General features: G+C 41.5%; 1 long non-coding RNA gene across 1 annotated transcript; it reads left to right on the top strand.

Moving 5' to 3' along the window:
- The first annotated feature begins 6,642 nt into the window (after positions 1–6,642).
- On the top strand, positions 6,643–26,630 carry LOC116665727. Its single transcript, XR_004322380.1, has 3 exons — positions 6,643–6,825; positions 18,603–18,604; positions 26,619–26,630. It is a non-coding gene; the product is annotated as an uncharacterized LOC116665727 (long non-coding RNA).
- The last annotated feature ends 1,181 nt before the right edge of the window (positions 26,631–27,811 follow it).

Genomic DNA, 27,811 nt, shown 5'->3' with positions numbered 1-27,811 from the left:
AGAGACTGCAGCCTTCCCCTGCTACAACAAACACTACCCGGTGAGTCTGACCTCAGCACTCTACATTCCAAAGGAAAACTGGGTCTAGACACTGAAAAGCTAGGACAGATGAAATTGTCTGCTCTAGGGTAGTGGGTATAATCAGAATGAATGTTAGGAAGAAACAGAGATAATGACAATATTCTTTATGGTATTCAAATTTTAAACTCCAATCTCCAAATGTATACTTTTTTCATTTTCCCCTCTAAGAAGTGTTGTCTAGTGGGAAGTCTCTGAGATATGTGTCAAAAGTAAATCTCATCTGTCCTGTCTCTCTCTTGCTTCTTGATGCAGGCAGGATTTGAAAGTGTTGTGATTCCCAGGAATCAACCCCAAGGGCTGTGCACTCAGATGGCACATCCTGAGAAAGTCACAAACGCTTACCCTGTCTTCGCTGCCATCTATCTCTGTGGAGCAGAATGGCCAAGGAGACAATGGTTTCTATGATGTCAGAATATATCTGGGGACCTGGTGCTAGAAGGCCAGTGGGGTTGGTGCACAGCAAAGGGAGAGAGTCAAGCCTGAGGCCTTAGATAATGGGTTTAGGCAGCCTAAGAAATCTTGTACTGGGAGAGGCACATTTTATTTTATTTTCTAAATTTTTTCATTGTAGGTCCTGGGGATTGAACCCAGGACATCATGCAGGCTAAACACATGCTTTATCACTGAGCTATTATTACTGAGCTATTACCCTCCCCTGGGAGAGGCACTTCTAATTACAAAAGGTACAGTAAGGGAGTTGCTTCCTGTGTGGGGAAGACAGAGGGCAAAGTCAAGGGCCCTTTCCCATATGTGGGGATACTGAATGTCAGTGTCCCTATTTCCTCCTTTTCTACATTCAAATGAATGATATAGGGTTTTCTCTAAGGATGTGGTCAATACAGCTCTTTCTGCCAGGCATGGAGATCAGCAGGTCCCTGGCTAACCTTCTCTACCAAACCATTTCTGCCCCTATCTGGTCAGAATGGGTTAAGATGTTTGCTGGGCTGTTAAAATTACAGTCTCTAATTGTGCATCTTTGTGACAGCAAAGGAATAGTCCAAGGATTCGATGTTACTGCTTAAAACCGTAGATGAAACGAGGTTATAATACAGAGCAAAGAAGCTACTCTTAAGACTCAGGAAAATAGATGATGATGACATGTTTTAAATGGTAACCCAGTGTTGGGAAGTGCTTACTACAGAGCCCGTGACAACGCCTGTATACTCTCAAATGCAGGATTGGTAAAGGAGATGCACCTGGTGGCAGTAATAATAATTCTGATTGAGAAGAGGGTCCACACATATATGTGGAGATGGAAATGGATATACATCTATCTCTATTCATATAAATCTAGCTACACATGCATATGGAGACATAAATAGGTGTCTATAGTTATCCCTGTCTTTGTAGTCATGTTTAGTCTAAAAGATGCTTAAAAGCATTTGTTGAAAAATAAAAACTCATTTTAAGCTAGTTATTTAAATTCATGTACTCCAAGTATGTATCGAGTAATTTTTAAATGTCTTAACTTACTCAGAAACCAAAGAGGTTATTCTTTCCTTCTTGTCTGCTTCTTTGACTGCTTAACATCCTGAAACTACAGGAAACTTCATAGGTCACACTGGAAATGACCTGGCCCCTGGCCTTGGTCTACCTGTGACTGAAACTTCTGTACCTTATCAAAGCCAGGGTCTTTGCACACATCTGCACACATTTATGGATGCTTGTTGTGTTTTGAGGCTTTGGTGGGTCAATCAGGATTTACTAGACTATCTAGTCCAGGGCTGTATAAAAGATATGACCCTCTGAGACATTGTTTTGGAACTTACAGAGGAGCAAAGGCTATTGGATGTGAGTATGTATGACATCCACCACGTGTGTTTGGCATCCTGGGGAGATAATAAGGCTTCCAAGTGCCAAGGGCTGGGCCTGGCAGGGCTTGAACTGCAGTGATAATTCTGTAGGATCTGTAGTTACTTTTGTGTTAAGATCTCCTCTTCCAGTGATGCCACTTCCTTTGCAATTATAATTATTTCTCTGAAAATCAGGGACCTAGGCTTTTATTTTATGAAATAATAAAGCTAATTAGCCACAATAAATCCTGTCTATGCTTCATTTGCTCAGGACTACATCTTGTATATTAGTTTGCCTCTCAGTCAGAGCCTCTTGGCTGTGACATTGACATTGCTACAATCCCCAGGGCCCAAGCTGGGCACCAGCCCCAACTAGAAGGAAAGTGAGATGAATGATGCATTCAAAGTAAAAATCTGCTTCAACCCACTGACTAATCACACACAGAGCTCTGCCCTGGCCTACGCTATCAGGTTTGCACCTTGAAGACAACAGCAGAGTTCTAAATGCTACATTTGGGAATAAAGAACAGTGCTTGACACATAGGACAACAGGGCCTGGAGAAATAATTCAAGGCCATGTTTAAACCCAAGAAGAAAGAGAGTATGGCCACCAGCCAGGCAGACTTACCCCAAATCTCATTGTCTGTGACCAGTCTTGCCATCATTGGGAAGGAATGGCATTGGGAAGGAATCACCTAATGTAGGCATAAACTTCTGGGTACCTTGGCCTAGTGTAACTCTTGGGGGCAAAAGAAATGCAACAAGAATTCAGGTGACTAATAAACTAGAGCCTGCCATGTAAATTAAAAGCAGAAAGTGTATTTTAATTAGACTTGGCTACTGCTTTTACTTGACTTCCAAATATTAAAATTTCCCTTTCATTTCTTGTGTGAGTAATCTTGGCCTTGAGTAATTGGAAACACTAGATCCTTGCTACTCCCATGTACTATCCCTGGAGGGGACTGTGCTTCAGTGACAAATGTTAATGAAATGAGCTGCATTATCTTTCCTTGGCATAGCAAATAAAGAGGGAAAATCATTTATTCCCGGCCTCAGCAAGCAGCCTTAGGGGACCTCCAAGGCCCAGCTCTGACTCAAACTGAATGATTGTAGTGGCGTTACTTTACTTTACTGGCAGACAGAACCACTGCCCTCTCATTCCATTAGCCAAGGCAGAAACATCAAACTTTTATGGAATCCACTGCAACTGAAACAAAATACTCCTTTATCACTGTAGCAAGAGCACTGGGAATTATTTTTCCTCTGGAAAATGAATAACTTGAATGCACCAAGTGGATGATTCAGGATGTTCTTTTTTGATGCCAAATGGTTGAATTTTTACTCCGAGGAGAGGGAAGGTGGAGTTAGAGAACTCTGTTGGATTCCTGAATGTGTCACAAACAAGACCTTCTCAGCATGTACTGAAATTTTCTGTACTTTTGAGATGCTATGGGTCAGGTAACAGGTAATGCCACTGCTCTGCTTTTACTTCCAAAAAATGTCTGTCCTTGGAGGTCCAGCTCACAAGAAACAACTCCTTGTGTCCCTTAGTAAGCTTTTGAAGACCTATTTTCTCAGTTAAGATAGTCCTGTTTGTTTCTTGGTGTTAAAGTGAATCCCATAATTCTTTTTATCTTATTCAAATAATCATCTAGTCAAAGTTGGGGTGAAATGTATACAGGTATAAATCCTGTCGGACAAGAACAAGTTCTCCAAAGGACAGTCCACTGCAAGTGGGGGTGTAGGTGCACTGGCCTGATAAGGGAGTGCCCTGGGGGGCCAACAGCATACTAAGCAGAACTTCTAGAGGATTGATGGTCAGTCTCCTGGACTAGAAAGGGGTCTGGCCAGTCCTGACACCTCCATCTTCTCTAGCCCCAAGGTTAGATCTGCTGTCAGCATCTGCAGGATCTGCCCTCTCAGACAAGGACCCTTGGCACTTGTACTATCCATATTTGTTACATGGGGCCTCCTGGCCTCCAAGTTTCCTTCATCTGCAACAATATCATGCTTTCTTTTTGAGGAATTTTGTCTCAGTCAAGGGCAGTCTTGGTGGGTTTATCAGTCAAGGTGCACTGCCCTTCCCTGGCTGATGAGTGGGTTCTGAGTGCAAGCTCAGAGAATCAGTCAGATCCTCTCTTCAGAGCCTGTAGACTGCCATGGTGCTTGTCCCTTTCTGATCATGGGTTTGCAATCCTCAATTTTGAGAGCTTCACCATATTGTCCCAATAGATATTTTTATTCTGTTTAAATTGGCCACCATTTCTGTTCTTTACAAACTTAAAATCCTGACTGAATCATTGTCTTTCATTTTGATGACTACTGGAAATATTCTGTGTGTAACCATAAAATAAATTGGCCGATTTTAAAAGAAACTTCTCAGAACTTAAATATCCAAGGATATCTCCTTTCAAGGTTTATAAGTCCTGGAATATCACATACTCTATCATCGGCATGTAACAGCAGACACTATGGGTGGTCTATTAACACCCTTATAACTTCCCTGTCTTCATTTGCAGGTTTTTCTAGGTGCTTATTTTTCTCCACAAAGTCATTTACTTGGGGACAGAGCTCTTCTTTCATTATTTCCACTGAAAGAACTTCACTAGTCCAGGGCAATCATGCTAATTCCATTCCCTTTGCTAGTGTCTGGCATAGGAAGGGCAGGGGAGAGACATGTGGGTGGTAAGATATGAAAGAGTGATGATGATTGGCAGTCATCTAGAAAAGGTTTATTGGCTCTTAAAAAGAGACTTATGAAATAAATTTGTCCATTTAAACCTTGGGGCATTGGAGTATTACCATGTGATGCCTGAAACAGATATAGCCCTCTTGGGACCATGAAGGGAGTCAGCTGAAGTCAAGGCTACTAAGATGAGAATGGTAGAATATTAAGGTGGGGAGTATATGGGTCCTTGATAATGCTGTTGTGCCTGAGTTACCCAATTTCTTAGGAATGACCCTACCCTAATTCTGCTTGCTACATAAGACAGAAATCCTCTTACTCTTTAAGCCATGTGAGTTGGGTTTTCTGTTATTTGTAGTCTAAAGCATTATAACTGGCATACAATTTTCACTCAAAATAGATTTAGCATCAAACTTGTGAACTGCATCATTGCCTATTGGCCATTTTGGGGGCTCTTATTCATGAAGATAAGTATGAGCCTTTTGAGAAAGGATTTAACATTGAGAAACAATTAAAAATGTATTCAAAGATTATCCAAACTAGGATAATACTGTGTTTGATTTAATAGAAGAATTAACAATGGAATAATATATTGTTTTCTTTATGAGAAAAAGCTGGCCTGGAAACTATGTCAATAGAATAGGTCCTAAAATACCATGCACAAAGGCCATACCTTTGGAACAAGTGCACAGATTCTCAAGGTGACATCTTTGAAGGACCACACTCATTGACTACCAACATTCATATATTTGTTAAGCATTAAATACCTTAAAAAACTCTGTATACACACTTTCTATTATATGTCATTATATGTCATCTTTTCTATTGTATGTCATCTTTTTCAATTCTTCAGAAACTGGGTTATACTGAAGTCTTGGGACAATAGCTGACATTTGGATCAAGAGCCCATATTCAGATTATTTCATAGAGGGTCATATGGTGCAGGTATGTGGCATGGTTAAAAATGTTGGGACCTTCTGCACCAATTTTAACACCTGGTGGCATACTAATTGAGCACATTAGGGTTGGGAATCAAACAGAAGGTGATAGAGCAGGAATTAAAACTTAATCTGATTGGATGACCTTAGGCAACCCCTAAAGCCTCATTTCTCTCATCTATAAAATGAGATAATAATAGACAGTAGTTGGGAGAACTCACTAGGAAACATATAAAAAGAATTTAGGAACTTGGCTTTCCCCTAGGAAGCACTCAGAAAGCCTGAATCATTGCAGTCAACCCAGGGAGTGCCTGGGAAGCATCTGTGCTTATAGAGAGAGCAAAGCTGTTAGAGACTATTTGGCTTATTCCCATTGCCACTGACTTCCATTACCATTTGTATTTCTTTTAAGGAAGCCAAAGTTCATTGACTACTTCAGCAATGGATACTTCTGATAGTTTCAGGGAATTTTTTAAATTTTTATTTTATTGAGTTATAGTCAGTTTACAATGTTGTGTCAATTTCCAGTGTAGTGCACAAATTTTCAGTCATACATAAACATACATATATTCATTGTCACATTCTTTTTCACCATGAGCTAATACAAGATTTGTGTATATTTCTCTGTGCTATACAGTATAATCTTGTTTATCTATTCTATATATACCTGTCAATATCTACAAATTACAAATTCCCAGTCTGTCCCTTCCCACCCTCCTACCCCCTGGCAAACACAAGTTTGTATTCTATGTCTATGAGTCTGTTTTACATTTAAATTCATTTGTTTTATTCTTCTTCTTCTTCTTCTTCTTCTTCTTCTTCTTCTTCTTCTTCTTCTTCTTCTTCTTCTTCTTCTTCTTCTTCTTCTTCTTCTTCTTCTTCTTCTTCTTTCTTCTTCTTCTTCTTCTTCTTCTTCTTCTTCTTCTTCTTCTTCTTCTTCTTCTTCTTCTTCTTCTTCTTCTTCTTCTTCTTCTTCTTCTTCTTCTTCTTCTTCTCTTTTCTTCTTTTTTTTTTTTTTTAGATTTCACATATGAGCGATCTCATATGGTATTTTTCTTTCTTTCTCACTTCACTTTGAATGACATTCTCCAGGGACATCCATGTTGCTGCAAAAGGCATTATGGTGTCATTTTTATGGCTGAATAGTATTTCATTGTATAACTATACCACATCTTCTTTATCCAGTCATCTGTTGATGGACATTTAGGCTGTTTCCATGTTTTGACTATTGTAAATAGTGCTGCTATGAACATTGGGGTACAGGTGCCTTTTTGAAGTAAGTTTCCTTCTGGAGATATGCCCAGGAATGGGATAATTGGATCATATGGTAGGTCTATTCCTAGTCTTTTGAGGAATCTCTGTACTGTTTTACAGAATGGCTGCACCAAACTGCATTCCCACCAGCAGTGTATGAGGGTTCTCTTTTCTCCACAGCCTTACCAGTATTTATCATTTGTGGACTTTTGAATGATGGCCATTCTGATTGGTGTGAGGTGATACCTCATTGTAGTTTTGATTTGCTTTTCTCTGATAATTAGTGATATTGAGCATTTTTTCATGTGCCTATTGGCCATTCATATGTCTTCATTGGAGAATTTCTTGTTTTGGTCTTCTGCCCATTTTTGGATTGGGTTGTTTGTTTGTTGTTTTTTTTCTTATGAAGTCATAAGAACTGCTTATATATTCTGGAGATCAAGCCTTTGCCAGTTTTGTGAAAAAATTTCTCCCATTCCATAGGTTGTCATTTTGTTTTGCTTATGGTTTCCTTTGGTGTACAAAATCTTTTAAGTTTCATTAGATCCCATTTGTTTATTCTTGTTTTTATTTCTATTGCTTGGGTAGACTGCCCTAGGAGAACATTGCTGAAATGTATCTGAGATAATGTTTTGCCTATGTTTTCTTCTAGGAGGTTTACTGTATCTTGTCTTATGTTTAAGTCTTTGATCTACTTAGAGGCTATTTTTGTGTATGGTGTAAGGGAGTGTTCTAGCTTCACTGATTTACATGCTGCTGTCCAGTTTTCCCAACACCATTTGCTGAAGAGAATGCCTTTATTACACTGTATATTCTTGCCTCCTTTTACAAAGATTAGTTAACCAAAAGTTTGTGGGTTCATTTCTGGGCTCTCTATTCTCTTCCATTGGTCCATAATGTCTGTTTTTGTACCAGTACAATGCTGTTTTGATTACTGTAGCACTATAGTATTGTCTGAAGTCTGGGAAGTCTGATTCATCCAGCCTCATTCTTTTTCTTCAGTAATGCTTTGGAAATTCTGGTTCTTTTGTGATTCCATATAAATTTTATTATAATTTGTTCTAGTTCTGTGAAACATGTCCTGGGTAATTTGATAGGAATTGCATTAAATCTGTAAATTCCCTTGGGAAGTATGACCATTTTAACCATGTTGATTCTTCCAATCAAGAAGCATGAGATACCCTTCCATTTTTTTCAGTCTTCTTTAATTTCCTTCATCAATGGTCTGTAGTTCTCTATATATAAATTTTATACCTGCTTGGTTAGATTTATTCCTAGGTATTTTATTACTTTGGGTGCTATTTCGAAAGGGAATGTTTCTTTACTTTCTTTTCCTGTTGATTAATTGTTAGTGTAAAGAAATTCAACAGATTTTTGTATGTTAATCTTGTAACCTGCTACCTCACTGAATTCTTTCATTAATTCCTATAGTTTTTGTGTGAAACTTTTAGGGTTTTCTATATATAATATCATGTCATCTACATATAGTTACAATTTTATCTCTTCTTTTCCAATTTGGATCCCTTTTATTTCTTTCTCTTGCCTGATTGCTGTGGCTAGGACTTCCAAGATTATGTTGAATAGGAATGGTGATAGTGGACCACCTTGTCCCAGATTTTAGTGGGAAGGATTTCAGTTTTTCACCATTGGGTACTATGCTGTCTGTAGGTTTGTCATAGGTAACTTTTACTATGTTGAGATATGTTCCCTCTATACCCACTTTGGTGAGAGTTTTTATGATAAATGGGTGTTGAATTTTATCAAATACTTTTTCTGCATCTATTTAGATGATCATGTGGTTTTTGTCCTTTCCCTTGTTGATATGATGTATTACATTGATTGATTTGCATATGTTGAGCCACCCTAGTGTCCCTGGGATGAACCCAACTTGATCTTGATGTATAATCTTTTTTATGTTTGTTGGATTCTGTTCGCTAATATTTTGGTAAGCATTTTTGCAACTATGACCATCAGTGATATTGGTCTGTACCTTTCTTTTTTGATAGTGTCTTTGGTTTTGATATTGGCTTTGTAGAATGAGTTGGGGAGTGTTCCCTCCTTTTCAATCTTCTGGAAGAGTTTGAGAAGGACTGGTATGAGTTCTTTGTATGTTTGGTAGAATTCCCAAGTGAAGCCATCCCATCCTGGATTTTTATTTGTAGGGAGGTTTTCTATTGCTAATTCAATTTCATTTCTACTGATCAGTTTGTTCAAGTGGTCAGTTTCTTCTTGATTCACTCTTGGTGGACTATATGTTTCCAGAAACTTGTCCATTTCTTCTGGGTTTTCCGTTTTGTTTCCATATAGTTGTTCATAGTATTCTCATGTGATATTTTGTATTTCTGTGGAATTGGTTGTAATTTCTCCATTTTCCTTTCTTATTTTGCTTATTTGTGCTGTCTCTTTTCTATTATTTGTAAGCCTGGCCAGAGTTTTGTTGATTTTATTTACTCTTTCAAAAAACCAGCTCTTGATTTGATTGATTTTTCTATTTTTTTAATCTCTATTTTTATTTATTTTCTCCCTTATCTTTATTATTTCCTCTCTTTTGCTGCCTTTTGGGGTTTTTTGTTCTTCTTTTTCTAATTCTTTTAGCTGGTAGGTTAGACTGTTTATTTGAGATTGTTCTTCTTTTTTGAGGAAGGCTTGTATCACTTCCCTCTTAACACTGCCTTTCTTGCATCCCATAAATTTTGAGTGGTTGTGTTTTTACTGTCATTTGTCTCAAAGTAATTTTTAATTTCCACATTGATTTCATCATTGACTCATTGGGTTTTTTTTTTTTTAGTAACATGTTTAATCCCCGTGCTTTCATTTTTTTCTCCTTTGTTTCTATGTAGTTGATTTCTAGTTTCATAACATTGTTGTCAGAAATGATGCTTGAGATAATTTCTATTTTCTTAAAATTGTTGAGGCTTCTTTTGTGCCCAAATACATAATCAATCCTAGAAAATTTTCCATGTGCACTTGAAAAGAATGTGTATTCTTTTTTGGGGGGGGGGGTGTAATGCTCTGAAAACATCAACCAAGTCTAGTTGTTCTATTGTATCATTTCATTTCTCTGTTACCTTATTAATTTTGTCTGGAAGATCTGTCCAGTGATGTTAATGGGGTGTTAAAGTCTCTGACAATGATTGTATCCCTATCAATTTCCCCCTTTATCTCTGCTAGTAATTGCTGTATCTACTTTGGTGCTCCTATTTTGGGTGCATATGTATTAACATGTGTAATATCCTCATCTTGTATTACTCCTTTAATCATTATAAAATGTCCTTTACCTTTCTTTGTGGACTTTGTTTTAAAATCCATTTTGTCTGAAATCAGTATTGCTACTCCTGCTTTCTCATCATTTCCATTTGCATGGAATATCCTTTTCCATCCTCTCACTCTCAATCTATGCGTTTCCTTCTCCCTAAAGTGAGTCTCTTGTATGCAGCATATTGAAGGTTCTTGTTTTACTATCCAATCTGCCACTCTACATCTTTTAATTGGAACATTTAGTCCATTGACATTTACAGTAATTAATGTTAAATGTGTGTTTACTGCCATTTTTAACTCAGTTTTCCAGTTGATTTGGTATTTCCTGTATTTTCCTTTCTTTTTCCTTTTGTGGTTTGATAATTTTTCTTTGTATTATCTTGGATTTTATTTAGTTTTTGTGACACTATTGTAAGTTTTTGGCTTGTGTCTACCTTTTTCTGTACATATATGAACCCATTACTACAACTGTTTGTATTAAAAAGATAGTAATATAAGCTCAAACTCCTCCTACTGAGAACAAAAAATTGAAAAAAAAAAACACTCTATATTTGCTTGCTTGCTTCCCTCTCCCACTTTTTTTTAACATTTTTTATTGATTTATAATCATTTTACAATATTGTGTCAAATTCCAGTGTTCAGCACAATTTTTCAGTCATTCATGGACATATACACACTCACTGTCACATTTTTTTCTCTGTGAGTTATCATAACATTTTGTGTATATTTCCCTGTGCTATACAGTGTAATCTTGTTTATCTATTCTACAATTTTGAAATCCCAGTCTATCCCTTCCCACCCTCCACCCCCCTGGTAACCACAAGTCTGTATTCTCTGTCTGTGAGTCTATTTCTGTCCTGTATTTATGCTTTGTTTTTGTTTGTTTGTTTGTTTGTTTTTGTTTTTGTTTTTTAGATTCCACATATGAGCAATCTTATATGGTATTTTTCTTTCTCTTTCTGGCTTACTTCACTTAGAATGACATTCTCCAGGACTATCCATGTTGCTGCAAATGGCATTATGTTGTCGGTTTTTATGGCTGAGTAGTATTCCATTGTATAAATATACCACATCTTCTTTATCCAGTCACCTGTTGATGGACATTTAGGCTGTTTCCATGTTTTGGCTATTGTAAATAGTGATGCTATGAACATTGGGGTGCAGGTGTCATCCTGAAGTAGATTTCCTTCTGGATACAAGCCCAGGAGTGGGATTCCTGCGTCATACAGTAAGTCTATTCCTAGTCTTTTGAGGAATCTCCACACTGTTTTCCATAGTGGCTGCACCAAAGTGCATTCCCACCAGCAGTGTAGGAGGGTTCCCCTTTCTCCACAGCCTCTCCAGCATTTGTCATTTGTGGATTTTTGAATGACGGCCATTCTGACAGGTGTGAGGTGATACCTCACTGTAGTTTTGATTTGCATTTCTCTGATAATTAGTGATATTGAGCATCTTTTCATGTGCTTTTTGATCATTTGTATGTCTTCCTTGGAGAATTGCTTGTTTAGGTCTTCTGCCCATTTTAGGATTGGGTTATTTATTTTTTTCTTATTGAGTTGTATGAGCTGCTTATATATTCTGGATATCAAGCCTTTGGTATTGGTACCAAAACAGACATATAGACCAATGGAACAGAATAAAGAGCCCAGAAATGAACCCACAAACTTTTGGTCAACTCATCTTCGACAAAGGAGGCAAGAATATACAATGGAATAAAGACAGTCTCTTCAGCAAATGGTGTTGGGAAAACTGGACAGCAGCATGTAAAACAATGAAGCTAGAACACTCCCTTACACCATATACAAAAATCAACTCAAAATGGATTAAAGACTTAAACATAAGACAAGATACAATAGACCTCCTAGAGGAAAACATAGGCAAAACATTATCTGACATATATTTCAAAAATTTTCTCCTAGAAGAAATAAAAGTAAGAATAAACAAATGGGACCTAATGAAACTTACAAGCTTCTGCACAGCAAAGGAAACCAGAAGTAAAACAAGAAGAAAACCTACGGAATGGGAGAAAATTTTTGCAAGTGAAACCTCTCCCACTCTTTATGATTTAGATGTCTTCTTTTACAATTTCATGTTTATTCTATTATAATTCATGATAGCTATCACCTATCCAATTACTTTTTTCTCACTTATGTAGCATTCTGTTTCTTATCTTTTTGGAGTAGACTTTTCAATATTTCTTTTAGCATAGGTTTAGTGTTGCTAAACTCTTCTAGTTTTTGCTTGCCTGCGAAGTTCTGTATCTCTCTTTCTATTCTAAAGGATAACCTTGATAGATAAAGTATCCTAGGCTCCATCTTTTTTCATTCAGGAGTTTTAATATATCTTGCCACTCCCTTCTGGCCTGTAGTGTATGTGTAGAGAAATCAGCTGAAAGCCCTATGGGGTTTCCCTGTTTGTTTTTCTCTTGCTGCTTTTAGGGTCATTTCTTTATCCTTAACCATAGCCATCCTGATTATAATATGTCTTGGTGTGGGTCTGTTTGGCTTCTTGTTTGGGACTCTCTGTTCTTCCTGTACTTGGATGTCTGATTCCTTCCTTTGATTTGGAGAGTTTTCAGTCATAATTTCTTCAAATACCTTTTCAATCCCTTTTGCTGTTTCTTCTCCTTCTGGGACCCCTATTATGCATAGATTAGCATGCTTTATATTATCCCATAGGTCCTTTATATTGTTTTCTTTTGTTTGTTTGTTTTCCTCTCAGCTGTTATGATTGGGTAATTTCTGTTGTCCTGTCTTGTAAGTCACTCATTCATTCCTCTGCATTATCTAGCCTACTTTTTACAGTCTTTAGCTGAACTCTTATCTCAGCAAGTAAATTTTCCAGTTTTAATTGGCTCCTCTTTATAGCTTCAACTTCATTTCTGACATATTCTCTGTCCCTTAACTCAATCTCTTTCAGTTTCTTCAGTACTTTGATCACTCCTTTTTTGAAATCATGATCTAGTTGACTATCAAGGTCTATTTCATTGATTGTTCTTTCAGGGGATTTCTCTTGTTCTTTTAATTGGGAGTGATTCCTCTGCTTGTTCATTTTACTTTTATCTCTCTGGCACTATGGCTTATGCAGTATCAGTTTTCTACTGTGGTCCTTAAGGAGTTTATTTATTTATCTATCTAAAGCAGATGTGGAAATAAAACTAAAAAGAAAGAAATTTAAAAGAAGAAAAAAAGGTTTGAAAACAGTATAATCAATAAAAGAAGAACGAATTGAATTACAATAAAAATCGAGTTGAAATGTATTTTAAAATCCTTAAAAGAAGGGAAAAAAATGAAAACTGAGTATAATCAATAACAGGAAAACAAAACCAAAAGAAATAAAAATGAAATTGAGGCAAATTTAAAAAATAATAACAGTAAAAATGTCTTAAAAGAAATTTTTTAAGGGGATTAAAAATAAAGACATATGCAATTGTTTAAAAAGTAAAAATTAGAAATGTAAAAGAAAATAGAACAGAGAGAAAAAGAAAAACAAAATGGATGTGTTCCAGTGGAGACTGTGCTCTTGTTTGTGGAGAAGTCCTTCTTAAGTATGGGTGGTTGCAAAGTCTTACTTTACTTTGGTTAGGGATGTGGCCACTGACCTAATAGTCAGAGCCAGCCCTTGCTATTGAAGGGTCCTCCTTTTTGTTTTGTGGCTGTTGCTGCTCCTGCCCTCACCCTGCTGTGGGAACTCAGCTTGCAGGTTCCAGAGGCCCTCTGTTCATGCCCCTGGTCTGTGCTGCTCCCAGTGCTGGTAGGCAAGTAGGTCATGCCCCCTCCCAACACCACAGTCAGGTGCTGCGCTCTTACATGGTGGGTGGGCGGGTCATGGCCTCTCCTGGTGCTGCAGTCACTCCCCTGCTCTATGCAGCTCCCAGCTCCACCTTGGTTCCACTCTCTGTAGGTGGGCTTGGGGAAAATGGTGAAATAGCACTTGCCCCTGCTTTGTGCCAGAACTCTGCTCCTTGTCCATTTTTCTTAGAGGTGCGAATTCACAGAGGCATCCAGGCAGAACGATCCTATTTGCCTCAGGCTGTAAACAAGTCTCAGTCTCATCTATGAGGTTGCTAAGCCCCTAGGTAGGATTCAGGTTTTGACCCTGCCCCCAACCTGGGCACTAAGCACTGGAGGATATTGTGACTGTGGCTGAGCCCCACTTCTCCTGAGAAGTGCTGGTACTGGTTTCATGGGTTTTTGGAGACGAAGGCTATGGCACCCCTTCCCCCAGGGCACACCAGCCATGTTGAATTTTTTTTTTTTTTTTTGTATTTTATGGAGGACCCAGTTTGTTCTGCTCTGTATACCCTCCCAGCCATGGAGCACAGCACACTGCAATCCCCCAAGGTTGCCTCTGTACAGCCTGACCCAGTCCTCCATCCAGCTTGGGCAGCCTGTCCCATCCCCCACCTGCCGCTTTGCCTCTAGGACTGGGGGTTGTGGAGACCATCTGCTCCTGTTTATCTTAATTCTGTTGGTCAAGGGCTGTTCTGTATAGATCTGAGCCTTAGAGATCCCCCCTCTGTCCTGCTGCGCTCTCCATTGAAGGGGGCAGACCCAGCAAATGAGAGCTCTTCCTCCTTTACCACTCTCTTCCTGCAGGACCAGTCCTGCACTATTTTGCTTTTTCTCCTTTTTTTTTTCTTTTTCTTCTTTCTTTTTTTTCCTTTTCCCCTACCAGATTGGTGGCATATTTTGTCTTTTGAAGAAGGCGATGTTCTGTCAAAGTTCAGCAGGTGCTCTGATTGGCTGGGTGGGTATGTGGAATCAGTCTTGGCGTATTTGTGGGAGAGGGCGAGCTATCAGTGTCCTTCTACTCCACCATCTTGGCCGCTCCTCTCAGAGAATTTAAACGCAATTTATTATAATGTTCTTTGGAGTCATGGATGCCTCAGAATCTGAGAAGAAATGTATCAGGGTCCCGTATGGATTCTTGGGCCTCACTGAAACCTACTGAATCATAATTTCAGGGAGTGGGACTCAGGAGTGTGCATAGGATTTGTAAGTTACCTGTTACAAACAAGGAGACAGAGACTCAGAGACGCCCAAGGGAAAGCGACCCTCCTCCAAAGCCAGATAGTGTTACATTGGTCTTTGGGCTAATTAGTATCAGAGATCTCCTTATTGTTCCCATGACCACCAAAATATCCTAGACCAACAGGGCTCCTGGAGGGACAGGAGAGTAGGAGGGGCATTCAACTTCTGGCCCTTAGGTCTATACCCAGAAGTTTTGCCCTTTATTTTTACTTAAATTTTTTTAATTGAAGTATAGTCAGTTTAGAGTGTTGTGTCAATTTCTGATGTACAGCATAATGCTTCAGCCATACATGAATATGCACATATGCTCTTCATTTAAATAGGCAGAATCACATGGAATTAAGACAGGCTGGGTTCAAATCCAGGGACTGCCACTTACTAGCTAGGTGACCATGGGTAAATGACTTACCCCTAGCTGGGCTTCAGTTCCTCATATGTAAAATGATTATAACAATAGTACCTAACTTGTAGGATTGTTATGAGGATTAAATTAGTTAATATTTATAAAATGTTAAGAGCAGTGTTTGTTATACCATATGAGAGTGTGTCAAATAAATAAAGTAAATTCCACAAACTCTCTAAGCCTCAATAATTCCAGCTACAGATGGAGAATGTGATTTGGGAACACGATTGGCTTTTCCTTGAAACCCCAAATGCATGGAGTGACTCCTACCTTGATCCTGGTTGGTGTGTTGCTAGTTGGACATCCATGGAACCTCTTCTACCACAGGGGCCTGGAACACCTGCTCTACTCCTTGTCCCAGGGAGACAGCACACAGAGGTCAGGTCAGGAGTGGAGGTGCACTTTCTTGGTGGAGGTGGCTGTAATCTGTGTTGTTATAAGACACATAAGAAGAAGAACAGAACTGCTGTCAGAAGCTGATATCCGGGGGACCTAAAACCTTGAGGGGAAGGCTCAGAAAGACTCAGAAAGGTAATGAACATCATACCAAAGCTGTCAGGAAATAACTAAGTTTTCTGCACACCTGACTCCGTGTAGCATTTGACAAGCTCGTGATGCAGTATGGAGGACAAGCATCCTTGACAGCTCACACAGGGCATCTGGGTGCTGCAGAGCCAGGAAGAGGGAGCTTTGGTCTTGTGCTTAAAACTCACTGGGATCCTTGTTAGGGTGAAGAGAGGGTGTATTCAAATATGCACTTTTGGTGTTTAGTGGTGTTAAGTGAGTGCTAAGGGTGGTGAGGGCTCAGGATGAGGACTACTGTCAGGCTTCCTGTAAGAGTCATATTGCAATTTCTATGTATGTTCTGTAAACCTGAGTCAGAGAGGAGAGAGTCTGGGCTCTGTTGGATGTTGTCTCGTAATTGCTGTTAGTTGTTTTAAAGTGACTGGATCTTTTAGTTGTTTCTTACGTCCCTTTTCTGAATACTTGGAGTACAAATGTCCACTGAGACTTAAAGCTTATTTATAGCTATAGAAAAAGTTTTTAATTTTTCTGTCTCCTCTCTATAGAACTGCTAAGGATGGGACTTTTTAATTCATATATTCATTCATTCCTTGAGGTGCACTTGCATTCAACCCATTATAACATCATTTCAATGCAAAACATCACCCAATTCTGTGTCCTGTCTTATTTGGGTTGCAATGGAGAGGCAGTGTGGACACAGTCTTTGCCTTTAAGGAGATAGACTCATGTAGGGGGAACCAGCATATGTGACTAATGAATACAGAGGGTTGAACATGATGTTAGAGGGCAGACAGTGGCTTTCATAACTGGCTCCTGGTCCTACCTCCAGAGCTGTCTCTTCAGAGAGAATTTTCCTGGCCAGCTCATAATTCACACACCCACTCTTTCATCCCATTGCTCTACCCTGTCTCTCATTATCCTGTTTACTTTTTTTAGGGCACTTACATCAATGAGAAATAGTCTTTTTTGTTTATTCGCTTCTGGTCCATCTTCCCAAGTTAGCATTCAGAATCCATGAGAGTAGGACCCCTATCCATGAATCTATGACATCATAGCACATGTCACAGCCCTTGACAGAGTTCAGTAAATATCAGCTGAATGAATGAAGACAGGTTTATGTTTCCTTTATGAGATTTCCAGAAGCAAAATTAACAGTCCCAACCACTGGCCAGGGAGGAGGACCATTACTTATCAGCAAAAAGCGCTTTTAAGACACTGGTCCATTATACACATCAGCAAAAAGGGGGCCACATTGAGGTGGCTGCAGCAGATGACTGATACCTGAGGTCAAGCTGCATTTTCTTACAACAGCTGCAAGATCCTCATTGGTCCTGTATGTGGTCCCCAAGTGCAGCTGGGGGTGTTGATGGCAACACAGCACATTGATGTCCAGTCCTTGGCCTGAAGACTGTCTGTTTATTTAGGCACAGATTGCAATCTCTGCAGACTTAGAGATCTGTCATTGAAAAGAGCTTCTTGTCATGTATTGGCCAGTATAAATATTGGACAATGATATGCCCACAAAATGATAACAGGCAGAGAATGTCAGCTATTGGGTGGAATTTAAGCAGCAAGGAGATCTGATATTGGCAATATCCATTGGCACATTATTGATACGAGCAGGCATGGGAGGTGGGGTTAAGATTACCAAGAAATAGAGGGATATTAGGGCAAAAGCCATTCCTTTAAATGTTAGTAAATATTGCTTGCATCTTTTTTCCTTTGGGAACCAGATGTATGCCTCTAATTACCATTCAGAGTAAGTATGACCTCCTTGGCATTTAGAATGGCAAGGCTAAGACTTTGGTTGGGGGTCTACGTGGATGCATGTGCTGAGGTTTGGAAATGGGCCTTGGGGAATGCTGGTGAGGCTAAAGGAAGGAGAAGGAGGAGACCTAAAAAGGGGTATTTTCTAAAGTTTGAAAGAAAAGTTCTGTGCTACTATGTCTCTGTTCCCGGGGGGAGGGGTTTCATCTTTTTAAAGTCTCCCAATGGTATGTTTCTGTCCACAAAAGTCACCCATCATGTGGATTCTATCCTCATCCACAAATGTCACCAGGAAATTTCTGCATTTAGCCATTTCATATGGTGGTAGTGGGGGGTGTTTCTATATGATTTCAATCCCCTTTCATCTAAAATAATGGAAACTACATCATCATATTATTGAGAAAGCTAACAAAATATATGGATAATGTTTAGCACAATGATAGTAAAGAGAAAAGAGCTCAGTAAACATTTCCTCCTATTAACAATGTTTCATTTGAACACAATTCACTACATGAGAAAGTGTTTAAAAACAAATGTATTCGATACTTTTCCAGCTGTAAGATTCTGTGACTTTGAAGTACAAGACATGTCCATAAAACAATTTGACAGTTTCATGCTTGGGTCCTGGAGTCAGTTTGTGAAATAAGAACTTTACCAAGATGGCACAACAGAAGTGTTGCTACTTCTATACTGCGCCAGTCTAGCATTGGCAGAACTTTTCATGATCAGAAATGCTTATCGTTGTTCAAATTTTCATATGCAACCATTTGGCATGTCAGCGGAATCTTTGCAACTGCTGAAACAAGAAGCTATCTTTCTTCTCATATGATGAGAGCCTAAGAACATTGGTTTCCTTGGTCAGAGGCGTCTCACCTCTAGATATCCAAAGTGAATCACCCAAGAACATGTTGTGTTCAAATTTTCCTTGGACTTTTATTTTATTTATTTTTTAAATTGAAGTATCGTCAGTTACATTGTGTCAATTTCTAGTGTATAGCACAATGTCCCAATCATGCATATATTCATTTTTCACCTTCTTTTTTATTAAAAGGCATTACAAGATATTGAATATAGTTCCATGTGCTATACAGAAGAAATTTGCTTTTTTATCTATTTTTATATATACTGGTTAATGTTTCTAAATCTCAAACTCCCAAATTTATCCCTTCCCACTCCCTTTCCCCCAGTAACCATAAGATTGTTTTCTATATTCCTTGGATTTTATTGCTTCCTTTGAGTTGTCTAAGAGCAAGACAGAAGTGAGGGGAGGTGGGAGTTTATGTCAGCATGGGCGGCCCTGTCTCTGAGCCCACCAGTCAGCCTGAGAAGGACTGGAAAATGTCTGTGGAACAAGTTCATGGAGCTCTGTGTACTTAGCCCAACAGAGCTAACTAGTCTTCTTGACACCCAAGGCCTCAGCTGATTTGGCCCCAGCCTGTGTACCACAACTTTTCCAAATGTGTTGTGTTAGAGAGGACCCCTGATCACTAGGAACTTGAACCCATCACCAACTGGCTTAACCAGATAGGGCATTTATTGGCTTATATAACTGAAAAATCCTAGGACTGTGGCACAGGGCAGCTTATAACATCCTTCTCCCCCCAGATACACAAACTGAAAGCAGAACAGGAGATGTCTCTGAGGAGAGTTACCAGGAGGGTGATGGGTACTGCGCAGGCAGAAGCAGATGCTCCAGGCTCCTTCTGGGCAGGGGAACTGTATCCATCTGACTCTCAGGTCTGTACCAGCTGCCTCCTGAGGCATGGCTCCTGCCAGCTCTTTGGGTCTCTCCTGTAAGGCGAGACTTTGCCCATAACAGTCGTGAACTTTACAGTTTGCCACACGTTTAGTTATTTTGTTTACTTCTTAAAACCATAATGTGAAATGTTTTTATTTTTCCCATTTTACAGAAGAGAAACATTGACGCCCTGAGAGGTTCAATGATTTGCTCTTTTCATTTTAGTTCAGCTCTAATGTGACGGATGAGAAAAGCTGAAACGCGACTGACTCAAAGTAGGCTATTTCAACCTGTTTAAAAACGAATTGAGAAAATCTTTTCAGAGAATTTGCCCTTAAAGCCTCCAGCTCCTTCATCCCACTGTTCCCCTTAGCTCCCTAGTCCTTTTCTTTGGGAAAATCTGACTGATATGGGGATCAGCTTGAATCTTCGGTGCATGGAGGTGTTGTACCATGTGGGGCTCATGTTGGAGGGTTGCACCTGTCGGCCTCCCACACACATGCTTACTTTCCAGGTTGTTCTTGGGAGGAGGCTGTGAAGTTGGGCTGTGAGTGAGGCACAAAGCTCCAGGGAGGCCTGGGGAAGGACCTCAGAGAATGCCAGGAGTTGGGCTGCTGCTCTGTGCCTTGGGCTGTGTGCACACTGAGTGGGATACAGGATGGGAGAAGACTCCTTCCCCTCACTTCCAAAGTTCTTCAGTCAGCCAACAAATGTGCCAGAGACACAACAGGTTTCTCATAATTATGACCAGTGGGTGGGGCAGACATGCCCCAGTGGACCTCCTATGGGGCTGGGCAGAGAAGTTCAGCACAAATCGTTCAGGTTACAAACATTTAATTTGTAAGAGCAAAAGCCACAGCGAGACAGAGAGAGAAAGAGCAATTGCAATAATACTGACAACTGCCTGTGACTCCCAGGGAATGTTTGCCTAGATGAGAAGAGGGCAGGAGCCATGGACCCACTAACTGTCTTCCAGCTCAGGCTGGTCTTAGGTAGATATGAGCATCTCACATCACTGATTGCAACTCTGGTAATTCATGACACTATTTTCCATTTAACATGGTTCCTAAAACACAAGCCAACTGGGGAAGCAGCTCTGTCCCAGTGCTGGAGGGAAGGTTGGCTGGGTGGACTCACTGTGAGTGTGTGGTGTTCTCCTGAGCAGCATCTTTTTAAGAGAGTTTCAGAAGTAATTGCAACCATCCACGGTTTTGCTTTTTGCGTCAACTTTGAAGCCCAACCATAAGGAGAAGCCAAAGAGGCCTCTCCATTTAATGTCATGGTATCTGGAGGCCATCCTTTGTGGAGCCTTCCTCACCCGTCCCTCCTCCCTGGACATCAGCAACACTCATAGCTGTTTGATGTACTTTGTAGGTTTTGTCTCCATCTATCCCCACTCCCAGTCCGGAATGAACTACCCTGAAGAAAAATGCCACATCATCAGTGTTCATAAACTGATAAATATCATCATTTTCAAGGCATGGGCTGAGCCGTGAAGAGCAGTAGAGCTGAGGTTGGTGGGGAAGATCAGGGAGAATGTTGCGCTCCTGCCCTGCACTGTGTTGTCTGCACTCTGCCTTGAGACGCAGCAAGTCTCAGATCACAGCCCACTGGGTCTCTCAGCATCTGTGGGACATCCCTAACCTCTCTCCTGACACTTGAAGCTTACAGAAGCCCTTACCTCAATGCTGGCACTAACCAGCCAGGTTTCACGGGTGAATGAGAAATTCTAGCTGTGCGTGGTAAAGAAATATGCAGGCTTCTCCCACACGCACCTACCTGCCAGGGTGGATGGAAGGTGAGAGGGTGGGAGGGGAGCATTGTGGTCTGTACCCCGTCCTGTGATGGTTACATGCAACTGTTTCATAAGAAAGGGGATGCCAGGATTGGATTAGGTTTTAAATGACTGACATGAAAAGCATACTTAATATTTGTGTATTAAGTCAGCTTTCTGCATGGAGTTGTTCAGCTGATACTTGTTCATGGACATATTTAAGAGCAACTCTGTGGAGATGATTAATAGCTCTGAGGTGTAGCTGGTGGTGGCGGGGATGGGAGGGGGAGGCAGCTCATGGACCACAGGCTCAGACCATCTTTCTATCCACATTTGCCAACCAGTTTCTCCTTTACAATTTCTTGGCTTCCCATCCAGATCTGATTTCCCCTTACTCATACTTTTCTGTATTTCCCTGTCATCTACCCTTCTGGATCAGGGAAACTTGCAGATATGGAGGGTCCAGTTGTACACCCCCACTGCTCCCACACATGCTGGCTTAGCAAGCAGAGTGGCAGAGGGAGAGAATACACATCTGGCATGCAGTCCCTTCTCCATACACGTGGGCCATTATTTCTGAGTTGTCACACTTTACTCATCCTGCCAAAGTTCATTATGATTTCATAGCCCTAGACTCAACTGGGAAATCTCTGTTGGCAGTGAAATGCAGTGTGAGGCAAAGGAGAGGACAGTGGACTGAGAATCTGGAGACTTAGTTTTGTCACACCTACTGGCTGTGTGACCTTGAGCAAGACACCATGTCTCTCTCAGTTGAATATTCCCTATAAGAGAAATGCCCTAGAAGAGAAATGAATGAGATCTTTTTAAGGTCTCCTCCAGGGCTAGTGTTTACAGACTCTATGAGTGACTGTAAAAATCAGATTGTCTCTTTGTATGCGGAGGGTGGTGCCCCGTGGGATTTCTGCATGCAAATGAAGGGCAGGCTTCTGGCTGGGTTTCCCCCTCAACCATCTGGTCCATTACACAGTTTCACAATTTATCACTCTGCAGTATTGCCATGGCCTCAACCTGTGATTGAATCGAGGCATCATTCTTTAAAACAGATTCAAAATCTTTGCCTGGGAATTAAGTCCACAGAGAAAATTGTATTGGTTCAATGAGATGTGATTCAAGAACATGTGACCAGTGACATTTTTCGCTTGGTTCACATATAGCTTTACAAGCTCAGCTGGTTAAAAGGAGATCAAATAAAATATAGGCTTATTGATTTAATCAACTGCGATAAGTGAAAGCAGACTTTCTGAAAGTCAGTTAAGAGTGAAGCCCTTAACTCCCCCCGCCTCCCAGATCCACAGACATGGATGGGAGATGGTGACTGTGCATGTTGTCCAGCAGACTGAATGTCCATATCCTCCTCTGTAGCTTCCAGCTGCAGCACCTGGAAGCCAGTCCTTTGTGAATGGGTGAAAAGTTGATTGAGAAGGAAGGGCTGAGATCTGAAGCTAGCCAGTTCTCTGGAATGTAGCACTTCACAGTTGACCGAAGAACTACTATGAAACTTTGCACTAAGTGTGTGCCTGGGGAAAAGAAACTGAGGACATTAAATTTTATAACTGGCTCTGCATATGACTGCCGAGCTCTCCAGCCCTTCCAGTGGTGAGTTTCCTGTGATCCTTCAAGCCTGAAGAAATCATTCAACCAATACTACTGGGCAGCTTCCAACTAGTTTGGTTTAAGCAGCTGGTTACAATCATGCAGCTGATAAAGCGTCCTTACAGTGCCCAGCCGTCATCCCTGATGTCTCCCCCTCGACCACAGCTTCCCATCCATCAGCCAGTACCACAGGCTTAATTCAAATTCAGATTCTCTTCACTTTTCTCTCTAAAAAAAAAAAGCCTTACTGAGATATTATTTATATACTATACACATATTTAGAGTGTGTAATTTAAAAGTTTTTGATGTTACTTTTTAAAATTGTAGTAAAATATATATAACATAAAATTTGCCATTTTAACCACTTAAAGTATACAATTCAGTGTAATTCATTACATTCACAATGTTGTGCCATCATCTATTTTTTCCCTAAACGTTTTAATCACCCCAAACAGAAACTCTGTAATCATTAAGAAATAACTTCCTGCTCTCCCTAGTCACCTCTAATCTACTTTCTGTCTCTGTGAACTTGCTCATTTTAAGTAGTTTATATAAGCAGAATCATATATATATATATATATATATTTTAGTGTCTAGCTTATTTCACTTAATGTAATGTTTTCAAGGATCATCCATGTTCAGAACTTCATTCCTCACTTCTCTTTCAATCACTACTTGCCAAGCCATTGTGCCCTCTCCTCTGACTGACAGAAAGAGCCTCAGTGACAGATGCTCTCAGTGCCCTACTTGCATGCCCTGGCTTCCCTTTGCAGAGCCTACTCTGCTTACAGGCACACTGGGTCAGAAGTTCTGGGAATGAATGCTGGGGTGACAATATTCTAGCTCCTTCAAGCCTTGGCAGGGAAATCTGAGATGTGTATCTACACTGCCTTCCCAAGTTCCCAGTGGGATCAGGTTCCAGTTGCCCACCTGCTTAAGAACACGCCCTGGATTGGGCGTTGCCTCTTATTTCCTATCTCACTTCTCTCCTTTCCTATCAGTTTTCTGACATCACTCCCCAAATAAACTGCTTAGACTTGATCAAAATCTACTGCTGGGAAACCCAAATGAAGACAACCTCCTACTCCAGCCCTCTGATTCCACTCTCATCTAAATCCACACTTCACGTAGCAGCTGGAGCACTCTTTCAACATGTCAGCCTCCCACTGTGGATCACATGCCCCCAAGGAAACACAACTGTCACCCAGATTTGGGTGTCATGGCAATCACTGTGTTAAAGCACAAGTCAGAGCATGTCACCATTCTGCTTAAAATTTCCCCAAGCACTGAAAATAAGATCCAGATCCCGTACTGAAGAGGACTGGGCATACACGGTGTGGTTCTGACCACGTCTTGGACCTCTGTGCTCCCCAAGGCCTTGCTCACTCTCCATTTCATGAGTTCACCAAGTTCCCGCTCCTCTCAGGGTCTTGGTAACTCATTCTCTGACCCTTTATCTTATCTTGTCTGGGCCAGAAGAGATAGATACTAAAAATACTTAATAACCAGTACAGCTGGGCTGACCCATCAGGAAGGACAGTGGTGTGGACCACACAGACTGTTGCAGCCCCTAGCTGGAGCTTTGTCTCATTTGGGCCTCAGGTCTCCTCCTTAGAAAGCCTTCCTCAACCACCCAATTGAAACTGCCCTTCCCACCATAAACCTCTCTTTTTCGTCCTATCACCCCAGGTTTATACTTCCATAATGCTTGCCACTATCTGCAATTATTTTTATTTTTAAATTTATTTTTTGCCTATTTAGTGGCTCCCCAACAAGAATGTAAGCTCCAGGAGGGAAGACACCTTGCTATTTTGTTCACAACTGGGTTTCCAGTGCCTGACCCAAGATTGTTCCATGGTAAGTGTTCTACAAATATTTGTTAGATGAATAACTGAACGAATGGGTGTCATGGTCCCCAAAATAAAGAAGCCCATGACCTCGACAAGTGGCAAACCCCTCACAGAGTCTAGATCCCATGACTGAGGCCACCTGGAGAAGACATAGGGGCCTGCAAGCTGTCCAAAGACGGTGGCAGGGGAGGAGCATGGACCCTTGTGCAGGTGGTTATGAAAGGTGGATGAGTGTTCAGATTTGTGTGATCTGAGAGTGGTGCCAAGAGCAATGGCAGGGAAGTCAGGTTGCAGAGGAATAGGGAGGAAGGAGAGTGGAGAAAGCAGGCATGACCAGGAGAGGAGCATGTGATGCACAGGGGCTGGTGGAGGTGGCTGAGGGAGGAGGCTTGTTGGTGGCCCACAGGGGAATGAACAGTAAGTGGGTAGGAGCAGAGACTGAAAGTACAAGAGAGTGGAGACTGAGGTGAGGGAGGCTAATGTAGCAATAGGTTGGGATCCGGGCCTCAAAGGGTAGGGTTTGCCCTGGACCAGAAGAATAATGGACACTTTTCCCTAGGAGATGAAAAGAAAGAAATAGAAGTTGGGTAAAGAAACAGGAAGTTTGTGCAGGAGAGGGAAGAGGGAAGGTGCTCTCAGGGTCCTTAGAGTTAAAGGGGGCAGAGTTGGAGGGTTCCTGAGAGCAGAAGGGGGCTTTAAACTTGTCCACCAGGGAAAGATGAGTGTGTAGGGTGTGCAGCTCTTCCCTGGGAGTGGGGAGGCTGGGCCCCTGTCTCCTCTCAGCTGGGACAACCACAAAGGGTATTTACACCCCTGAAAATGAAACTGCTCAGTGGGGTCTCTTTGTTGGGTGGGGGTATGGGGGGGAGCAGAGGGCAGGCTGAACTGCATTTCAAGAAAGGCCTGCAGGCAGGGCTGACAGTCCTTCTGTTGCCTGCAGGGAGGAGAGCAGCCCCACCTCCACCTGCACCTCATGGGAGGGGCCATCAAGGCGCCACTTCTCATATGAATATCATGCCAGGGCCCTAGGTGTATGGGGCAGACCCTCCTGTGTGCGGATGGACACACAAGCTGCCTGCGAATCCCATGTCTCCCTGGCCCTATCTTCAAAATTCCTGGAGGAAAGTTGCTGACCTTTGTCCCAGCCTCCAGCCTCCAGCATCTTTGCTGAACCTCTGGTCTCCTGTGGGTTCTTGGCTGCTGTCATTGTACACATAGAAGCTTGTTTGTTCATTTTTCCAACTTCAGAAAGTTGCAGGAGTCAGCTTGGGCCTCTGGGCCATTTTCTCCAGCTTGGAGAGGCCTCAAAACAGCTAGGCAGATGGGGGAGGCACAGGAGTGATGCCTGGCACACAGCTGGCTCGGACCTTCAGCGTCAGGAGGGGTTCTCCTCCACATAAGGATGTGTCAGGGTTCCAGGCTGCAGGGTGGCTCAGGGAAGAGGTGGTCTGTTTGGTTCTCTGGGCTGGGCTGTGCCGTTAGCTACATGTGGTTATTGAGCACTTGAAATGTGGATAGTCTGATTGAGAGGTGTTCTAAGTCTAAAACACATGCCTAATTTCAAACACTTGATACACAATGTCAAATATCTCATTAATACTGTTTTATATTAATTACATGCTAACATAGCAGTATTTTGGATATATTAGGTAAAATAAAATATACCATTACAATGAATTCCACCTATTTCTTTTTACTGTTTTTAACGTAATTATTGAACATTTAAAATGACACATGCAGTGTGCATTGTATTTTTATTCAGCACTGCTTTAGGGAGGATGTCATCCATGAAGCCATTGGTTGAGGTACCCCTGGGTGAAGCTGAGAAAGCAAGGCCTGACCTAAGCCCTGTGCCTGCAGCTCTGTGTACAGTGAGGAATGAGGTGGTTGGGCTGTGATTGCAGGCATCCCTGAGTGGGTAACAGCAGACAGGGACTGGGCAGGCATCCTGCAGGCTGGGGACAAACAGCTGCCCACTCCCTGGGGTCCTCCCAGCAGAGCACAGTGTAGCTGTGTGCCCCCTTCCAATGCCAGGAAGCTGGCATCTCAGGGTGGTACTTGGTATTCTGCATGGATTTTGTGACTGACACAGCAATTATAGTTTTTCCCATTGTTTATGCCTCTCCAAAAGCACAGCCAAGTGCTTTGAACTAGGGACTGGAAGGCACTCCACTTGGTTTCATTACAACGTGTAATTGTATCCACCCTTTCAGGCCTTCTACACTATTGGTGCCTCGCACAGCTTTAACAATGTGCATTTTTCTCATAATTAAATCACTGATTGAATGAGGAAAAAAAATCACTTTTCTAAACAATGATCCAACATGGCTTGGGATCATTAAAATAAAAGCCCCCAACTTTCTGTCGCTTTACATTTTTCTGTTCTGATCCCAGGCTTTGCAGCTGCCTTTGTGGCTGGCTGACTTGGTCTCTAGCTGAAGGGTGGAGACTCCCACCCTGCCCCTGCCCCTGCCCAAGACTCTGCAGACTCCAGAAGGGGCAGCAACCTCTGCTGGTGCCCTGGGCAGCCCATGGCACTCTCGGTGGCTGGCTGAGTAGGAGGTTGTTCCTGCCGGTTCACACGTCCACAGCCCACATCCCACAGATATTTCTCCTGCTCTGGGCATAGTTGCTCAGAGTTGGCCAAATTTGTGTGTGTGTGTGTGTGTGTGTGTGTGTGTGTGTGTGTGTGTGTGCATGTGTATGTGTGTGTGTAGATATTTTCATTTCAAATGATACAAAATTCACAAAATGCTGAAATTAATTAGCTCCTCTCTGGATCTTCTGATTGAAAAATTAGTGCAACTAGAGCATTTCTCACCCTCACTCCTCCCCCCAGAGTCTCGGCTCTGGCCCAGCTGGCTCCTCAGGTGCCCCAGGGGTGGGCTTCTCCACCTAAAGGTGGGCCAGTGAATGCAGGCCAGGCTTGCTCTGTGCGGGAAGCTGGGCACACAGAGCAAGCTTCTCTGTGTGCCCTGGAAGCTTCTCTCAGTAAAAAGCTCACTCCTCTGGGGCCTTCTCTCCTCCTCCCTCCAGCCTGAGATGTCTTTCTGGTTCACCATTAAGACTAGGGCTTTATTGCAGATTCCCTGGAGGG

The sequence above is a fragment of the Camelus ferus genome, chromosome 9, assembly GCF_009834535.1.
Source record: "Camelus ferus isolate YT-003-E chromosome 9, BCGSAC_Cfer_1.0, whole genome shotgun sequence".
NCBI classification, from domain to species: domain Eukaryota; kingdom Metazoa; phylum Chordata; class Mammalia; order Artiodactyla; family Camelidae; genus Camelus; species Camelus ferus.
Note: the sequence above shows the minus strand (reverse complement) of the source record. Positions and strands in the feature narration are given on the sequence as shown.